We start from the raw sequence: 8938 nt of genomic DNA on the forward strand, positions 1-8938 counted from the left end.
CGGCTGCATCAGCCGCAGAAGAAGCACCACAAGAGCCCACTCCTCTGCACCACCAAGAAGCAGTTCTCCAGGAGAACGTGCTTGTGACCGACCCTCCAGCTAGTCAAGCGGAGGATGAAAATCTTGAGGCTGCCACAACCAACAACGAAGCTAATGTGGAGCCCTCCCCAGCAAAAGCTTCGGAAGACAGCGAAGCCACTGAACCCACAACTTCTGTTCCTGAGTCTGCTGCAGGTCCCCAATTCAACTATCATGTTGAGCACAGGCCTCAGGTCCAGAAGCCAATCCCCAGACTGCCAAGGTTTCTAGGTCCTGCATCAGCACCTGGCTCCTTCAACATCAATGGCTTCAGGGCAGATAATACTTTCTTCAATAGCTCCAAGAACCCCTATTCAAGGGAAAGGATTTCATCAGATAGGTTCTGGAGCTATCCTCAGCGCAGCTACTACTCTTGCATACTGCACAACCAAGGTCGCATTTTCCCGCACAAGCGCCTTGATGTTGAAGCTATTGCTGGTCTGCCCTATCTAGAGGAAGCATTGGATTGCTTCAAACAAGTGGGTTTGCTACAGTTCATTACTGATGAAGAGCATTGGAACGAAGAGCTCCTGCTACAATTCTATGCCACACTGCACATCAAAGGATACAACAGAGATCCGAAGACTTGGGTCCTGGAGTGGATGACCGGCAACGTTCATCACGAAGCCAATGCATTTGATATCATTGAGCTCACTGGCCTTCCCACTCCAGGCGAATTCTTCGAGCAAGGCTGTCAGCTACACACTGAAGCTATTGAGAGCATATTTCAGAGGCCTGAACCGAATATGAGTCAGATGCTCTCCATGATGAAGCCATTGCCCCACGATGCTCCTTATCCCACAGAGTTCTTCGTTGAAGACCTTGAGTACCTGCCCAGGACCATCTATCACATCATCCGGCGGACTCTCTGGCCCATTAAAGGACACTCTCCAAATGCCAAGATCGAGGGTGCAATGAAGACTCTGATATTCTGTATCCTTCATGGCAAATGCTTCAACGCACAGGATTTCTTCATACGCCAACTAGCTGCATCAAGATCAGATCTGTTTGCTTTAAACTTCTATGCTCCTTGGGTAATGAGGCTGATCAAACTTCACTCTGCCATCTCGTATCAGCCCTCAGCCCGCAACCATCGGATCTTCTTGCCTGATGTGGATACCTCTGTTGAAGCCATCTATCCTGAACCTGCCAAGCAACCTTTGAGTCTTCAGAATGTAGAACACCAGAGCTTCACTCAAAACGTTGAAGGTGTTGAAGCCATTTCCAGGGTGTATCCTTTGGCTGGCACTACACGTGCACCACACCCTGCTTCAACTGAAGCCACTGACAGTGCCACTGCTTCAAGACCCAAGAAGCGCACTCGTGTTCTCAACGACCGAGAGCTTCTTGTGGCCCTTCATCAAAAGCAGGATAGGCATCATGACTGGTTGAAGAGACAGATGAAAAGCCTCTTGGTGGATGTAAATCGCATCCGAAATCTTACCACCAAGAACGCTTTCGTTGCCCATGAAACCTGTCGCCGCACATGTAAAGGGCTAATGATGATGCTTTCTGAAGCTGATCTTCAAGAGGATGGCTTCACTGAGAGATTCAAATTTGACTCCACACCTCCTCGAAGAGCTGTGCTGCTGGGGACACCATCTCTTGAAGACTCTGAGTTTTCTTCCTCTGCGGCCATAGTCACTGCCAGAATCATTGAGGAAGAAGACGATGCTACCTCACTGCCACCTGCTTCAGCACCTCCAAGCTCTTCTGCACCGCCAAACAACACCAACGACCCTGCTACTTCATCTACTCGTCATAGGAACGAGTAGAGGCTCTATGTCTTCAAACCTTTTTGGTCATTACTGACAAAAGGGGGAGAAGCATATGAGATTGATAGTCTTCAAGCGGGTTCATATGGGCGGGTGCCTTATATTTTGCTTCGTGCTTACAACTCTCGTTTTACATTTGGTTCTTATGAGTTATAACACTTAAACCAGATGGTCGTCTGCTACTTATTTGCCACCTTGTTTTGCTAAGATAAATTCCGCACTTATCTCATTCTGCAGACGTCCATTTTCCATTATGCATGTCATTATCTTCATATACTTTGACATGCATAGTGGATTGTCATCACAACCTGCCATGTGCATTTGCATTCCAAAAGCAAATTAACTTATATGCACATCTTCAGGGGGAGCCCTTGCAACTTATGAAGACAATTCCTTATCCTTTACAATTTCACAGACTATATTCCCCGTTGAAAACTTCAACTAGTTTGTCATCAATCACCAAAAGGGGGAGATTGTAAGTGCATCTAGTGCCACCCCTAGTTGGTTTTGGAGTATTGACGACAAACCTAGTTGAGGGACTAATGTGTTTGTGAGAATTGCAAGATAACACAGGTAGAAGTCCCTCATTGATTCGGTTTTACTACCAGAGATGACCCCTAAAAATGTATGAAGACATTGAAGTCAAAGGTGGTATATGAAGATATTCACATTGAAGACTATGACAAGAGAAGACACGATATGAAGCCTATGGAGCTCGAAGACTTAGATCTTTCGTAGTTCTTTTTCTTTTGTGTTGAGTCATAGGAACCACCGTACTGTTAAGTGGGGTCCAGGAGAACTAGTCAGAATGACTGAAGTGATGCCTAAACCAAAAACCTATGTCTTCGAGTGAAGACAATGAGAGCGAATCTTGTCCAGAGCCGGACAGGTCAGCTTTGCTTGTAGCCCAAGTAAAGTTGCCATGAGAGTTTGAAATCTGACCGTTGAGACACGTGTCAGTTCCTTAGTGACCCAGGGTCATTTCGGACAAATCAGGTCGGGTTGCCAAGTGGCTATAAATATCCCACCCCCTACAACCATAAACGGTTGGCTGCTCAGATTGAGAGTACGACTTTTGTCGTTTGAGAGCAACCCACCTCGAAGCCTTTGAGAGAGAATTCCTTGCGAGGATAAAGCCCTAACCACCCAGAGCCAGAGAACATTGGGCGTCACTTAAGTCTTCTTGTCTGTGTGATCTGAAGACTTATTACACTTGAGGACTGTGCATCCCCAGACGGTTAGGCGTCGCGTTCAGAGCATCCAAGAGACATTGTGGATTGCCAGTGAACGAAGTCTGTGAAGGTTTGGGAGTCTACCTTGAAGACTTACCAGAGTGATTGGGCGAGGACTATGTGACCTTAGCTCAAGGAGAATACGGTGAGGACTTGGTGTCCTGAGCTGCATGTTCAGGACTGGGTGTCCGGGACTGTGTGTCCTAAGGTTTAAATACCTAGCCGCTCCAACCAGACGTACAGTTGTCACAGCAACTGGAACTGTTCCAACACATCATTGTCTTCAGCGAGTCACCGGTTTCATCTTCACTTCCTTTTTCTTACTGATCACTCATTGTGAAGTCATTGCGTGTCTGTTCTATCTTTTTTCTTCACAACGTGAGTGTATGATCAGTTTGGCTTCATAGTATCTTCCTACCTGATCCTTATTACACTACAGCTATTTGTCACTGTGCTTTCACTCTGTTGATACTTGACCATGGCTTGCCTAGTGTAGTCTAACTTCCGCTGCATAGTAATAGGCATATCTCTACTGTTTGTCTTCATAACTTCCATGTTTTTAAGACTTTCATAAAAATCGCCTATTCACCCCCCTCTAGTCGATATAACGCACTTTCACTGGGTAAGATTCGCCGGCGTGCATGTCTTCGCCTTATCCCGTTTCGAGGCACCGGCGATGTTTTATTGGCTCCCACAATGATAAGCCATCCATTGGCATATGTCGCACCAACCACCCGACACAATATAAATTGTAGAAATGATATGTTATAGTAGGAATTGTGTGAGAACAATTATGAGCCTTGTCTTTGACAATACATATCTCACGAAGTTCCGTTAAGTTTTGTGTGATTGAATTTTTCAAGCTTTGGGTGAGATATCGATATGAGGAGAATAAGGAGTGGAAATACCCCAAGCTTGGGGATGCCCAAGGCACCCCAAGGTAATATTCAAGGAAGACTCAAGCACCTAAGCTTGGGGATGCCCCAGAAGGCATCCCCCCTTTAATCTTCAAAATTATCGATATACCTTGCCCGGAGCTATATTTTTATTCGTCACATGATATGTGTTTTGTTTGGAGCGTATTTTCAATTTTACTTGCCGTTTGAATAAAATCATTGGATCTGAAATCTTGGATGAAAAAAAAGAATCCTCCCATCGCCAGTTAATTATTTGACTACTCAGTGTCCTTCACTTATATCTTTTTGGTGTAGTTTGTCATTTACTCACGTGCTTCACATATATCCTATGAGTAAATGGTTGAGTGAATTGAATATCATAAATCTGAATTTATATATCATAAATTGAATATCATAAATGACTTCACACAGAATAAGTATAGGTAGTAAACTTATTGAAAGTTAGCAGCGCGTAGAATTGGTCACTTGAACAATTCATGAAAGAATATTGAAGGAAGAGAGCTTTCACATATAAATATACTATCTTGGACATCGTTTGCAATTGTGAGCACTCATTAAAATATGACATGCTAAAAGGTTGATGCCGGACAAGGAAGACAACGTAATGGGTTATGTTTTCTTATATCCGAAATAAAGTACATTGTCTTGGATCATCCAACATGTTGAGCTTGCTTTTTCCCCTCATGCTAGCCAAATTCCTTGCACCAAGTAGAGATACTACTTGTGCTTCCAAATATTCCTTAACCAGTTTTGCCATGAGAGTCCACCATACCTACCTATGGATTGAGTAAGATCCTTCAAGTAAGTTGTCATCGGTGCACGCAATAAAAATTTCCCTCTAAATATGTATGATCTATTAATGTGGAGAAAATAAGCTTTATACGATCTTGTGATGTGGAAGAAATAAAAGCGACGGACTGGATAATAAAGGTCCATATCACAAGTGGCAATATAAAGTGACGTTCTTTTGCATTAAGATTTTGTGCATCCAACCATAAAAGCGCGTGACAACCACTGCTTCCCTCTGCGAAGGGCCTATATTTTACTTTTATCTTCTACCCTTATGCAAGAGTCATGGTGATCTTCACCTTTCCTTTTTTACATTTTATCCTTTGGCAAGCACATTGTGTTGGAAAGATCCTGATATATATATATACCAATTGGATGTAAGTTATCATGAACTACTATTGTTGACATTACCCTTGAGGTAAAAGGTTGTGAGGCGAATCTATAAGCCCATATCTTTCTCTGTGTCTGATTAAGACTTTGAACCCATAAATATCACGTGAGTGTTAGAAATTGTGAAAGATTAAATGATAGTTGAGTATGTGGAGTTTGCTAAATCAAAGCTCTGACATAGACCCTTCCTGAAAATAAGATGAATTGCAATTGTTTGATGACTAAGAATATAGTTTGTTAGTTTCAAGAAAGTTTATGATCTATACTTTAACATGTGAATAGCTTGTTACTTGATCATGAAAAGTTTTATGAAAATGAGCTACTGTTATGATATATAATGATGCTAGAAAAAGTGATTGGAACTATCATTAATGAAACTTATGCACTTGCTAGCATTCACACTTCATAAATTATTTATTTTATCATTTACGAGGACGAGCAGGAACTAAGCTTGGGGATGCTGATACGTCTCCAACGTATCTATAATTTATGAAGTATTCATCCTATTATATTATCAACCTTGAATGTTTTATATGCTATTTTATATGGTTTTTGGGACTAACCTATTAACCTAGAGCCCAGTGTCAGTTTCTGTTTTTCCTTGTTTTAGAGTATCGCAGAAAAGGAAAACCAAACGGAGTCCAATTGACCTGAAACTTGACGGAGCTTATTTTTGGACCAGAAGAAGGCCACGGAGTAAAAGAGTTGGGCCAGAAGAGTCTCGGGCTACGCACGAGGGTGGGGCCGCGCCCACCCCCTGGGCACGCCCCCTACCTCGTGGATAGCTCGAGACCACCTGACTTGTTCTCTACCCCAAAACCTCTTATATATACAGAAACCTCCAGAAATTAACCTAGATCGGAAGTTCCGCCAGCGCAAGCCTCTGCAGCCACGAGAAATCAATCTAGGCCCTCTCTGGCACCCTACCGGAGGGGGCCATCATCACCGGGGGGCATGGAGGAGGAACCCGGAGGGGCCATCATCATCATGAAGGCCAAGGACCAGAGGGAGAACCTCTCCCCATCCAGGAGCGAGGACATGGAGGAGAAAGCACAAGGGGGAGAACCTCTCCTCCTCTCTCTTAGTGGCACCGGAGTGCCATCGGGAGGGGAATCATCGCCGCAGTGATCGTCTTCATCAACATCACCATCATCATCACCATCCTCATCTCTTTTACGCAGTCTACTCTCCCGCACCCCGCTATAATCCCTCCTTGAACATGGTGCTTTTTGCCACATATTATGATCCAATGATGTGTTGCCATCCTATGATGTTTTGAGTAGATATCATTTGTCTTTGGGTTGATTGATAGTCTAGATTGGTATGAGTTGTATGTTTTACTTTGGTGCTGTCCTATGGTGCCCTCCGTGTCGCGCAAGCGTGAGGGATTCCCGCTGTAGGGTGTTGCAATATGTCCATGGTTTGCTTATTGTCTGCGTTGCATGAGTGACTGAAACACAAACACGGATAAGCGAGACATGGCGTATGGGAATAAAGAGGACTTGATACTTTAATGCTATGGTTGGGTTTTACCTTAATGATCTTTAGTAGTTGTAGATGCTTCTAGAGTTCCAATCATAAGTGCATATGATCCAAGAAGAGAAAGTATGTTAGCTTATGCCTCTCCCTCATATGAAACTACAATAGTGATTACCGGTTTTGTTAACAATTGCCTAGGACAATTCCGCACATCGACCCATCATTATTCCACACTCGCTATTTATAATATTTAGTAATATATTCTAGCTTTAGGATAACAGCACCTACTTTAATATTTTAGCTCTCCGATATCATGCAAAGTTATCCTCTTCATACCCAGAACATAGTTTTATTTCTCATTTCTAGTTGGAAGCAAACATTCGGTGTACGTAGAGTCATATCAGTGGCAGATAGGACTTGAGAGAATATTGATCTTACCTTTAGCTCCTTTTGGGTTCGACACTCCATACTTATCACTTCCACCTTTGGGAATTGCTACGATGATTCCATGCACTTGGGGATTATCACTCACTGCGCTTGTCATCGCCGAGGCTGGTGAAGACGAGGTAGGTTGCGTTCTGGGCCGGGTAGGCATTGTCACGCATCGCACCGCCTGCCGGGGGCAGTGGTTGAGGTGGAGGCGGCTTCCCTGCTCCCGGAGTCGGGGCCGGAGGAGGTGGGACGTCGCCCCTCATGATGCGCTTGGTGATGGCACACTGCCGAAGCGTGTGTGTGGACGGCCTCGCGCCGCTGTGGTGTTTGCAGGGGGCATCGAGCATCTCCTCGAAACTCATGGGGGGTTGCCACGTCGCTTTACCGGTCTTCCGACGCTTGGCGGCTGGGTCGGCTGCGGGCGCCTGCTCGGAGGCCGCGACGAGCCGGTTGTCGTAGCGTTGGGCCGGCTGATTAGCCTTGCGCTTGTTGTTCTGTTGGTTATGCTGCTGCGGGCTTCCTTCATCCAGCGCCACCTAGATCTTCATGGCAGAGTCGGTGTTGGCGTACTTGTCAGCCGTCACCATGAGTACGACCATGGTGGCCGGCTCGGAGCGAAGAGCTTGTACTTGAGGAGGGTGCCGTCCCGGCACCCGTTGACGAAGTATTGGATTGTTTGGACTTCGTGGACGCCCTTGGAGCTGTTCCGGAGCTCGGTCCAGCGTGCGAGGTACTCGCGGCCGGTCTCTGCCGGTCCCTGCACGCACATGGCTAGTTGAGTGGGGCGGCCGTGTCGCTTCTACGTGTTGGTGAAGTTGTGCATGAAGGCTTGCTCGAAGTCAACCCACGCATTGATGCTGCCCCCGGTAGACTGTTCAACTAGGTGCGGGACGACCCCTGGAGCATGAGAGGCGCATAGCGCACGGTGAGGTGGCGGTTGCCATCGGCGATGCCTATGGCGGTGGTGTAGTCGGTGAGACAGTCCTTCGGCTTCACGGTGCTGTTGTACTTGGGGGTGTCGTGGAGGAGCTTGAACCCTTTGGTGAAGGGCTCACCTCGGATGCATGGTCCGAAGCACGCCGGCCCGATGGGGCCGGTTTCCTCCAGCTCTTGGGAGAGGGCGAGTCGGTCGAGGCGGTGATGGGCGTCGGTGTCGTCGATGGCGCACGGGCCCAGCCGGTCAGTCACCACGCCGCGGGGGGGGGGATCTCCTCCCGTCGGACGTCGGCTGGGTTGGAGCAGGGGGTCGAGGCAGCATCGGGCCTCCGAAGTCGGCTCATCGCCCAAGCCACCGGCAGTCGTCAGGGCAGGGTTGCGTCGGGTCCGGGTGTGACCGGAGTGCGCCTCGCCGGGTGGAGAAGACGCCGTGTGCTGGAAATTGCCGGGTCCAACGACGCGGGCGAAGCCAGATCCGGCCGGCTTGGCGAGTTGGTTGAGGCGGTCCTGCTGCGCGTTGGCCGCAGCGAGAAGGTCGTTCACCCTGTTGAGGCGGTCCTGCAGCTCTTCGCCCGCGAGCTGGTCCAGGCCGACCGCGGCCGCCTGGGAAGCACACATGTTCTTCACGGGAGTCTCGTAGACGGGAGGGACGGCACCGAAGGCGCAACCGATCGCGCCGCCTCGGGCCCGCACGTCGGTGACCCGGATTTTCTCAAGCGCGTCTGGCGTGAAGCTGTAGGTGGCGTTGCGCTCTAGCTGAGCAGAGTCGAGGCGGCGCTGCGTGGCAGCGAGCGTCTTGGTGAGGTCCAGCAGGCGCTGGCGGTCCTCGTCGAGGCGAGTCCAGTCCTCGGCGATGTCGAAGGCGTCGATGTCGGTGCCGATGGGGACGCGAAGGCTCTGCATCGTTGCC

Source organism: Triticum urartu, chromosome 5 (assembly GCF_003073215.2).
Source record: "Triticum urartu cultivar G1812 chromosome 5, Tu2.1, whole genome shotgun sequence".
NCBI classification, from domain to species: domain Eukaryota; kingdom Viridiplantae; phylum Streptophyta; class Magnoliopsida; order Poales; family Poaceae; genus Triticum; species Triticum urartu.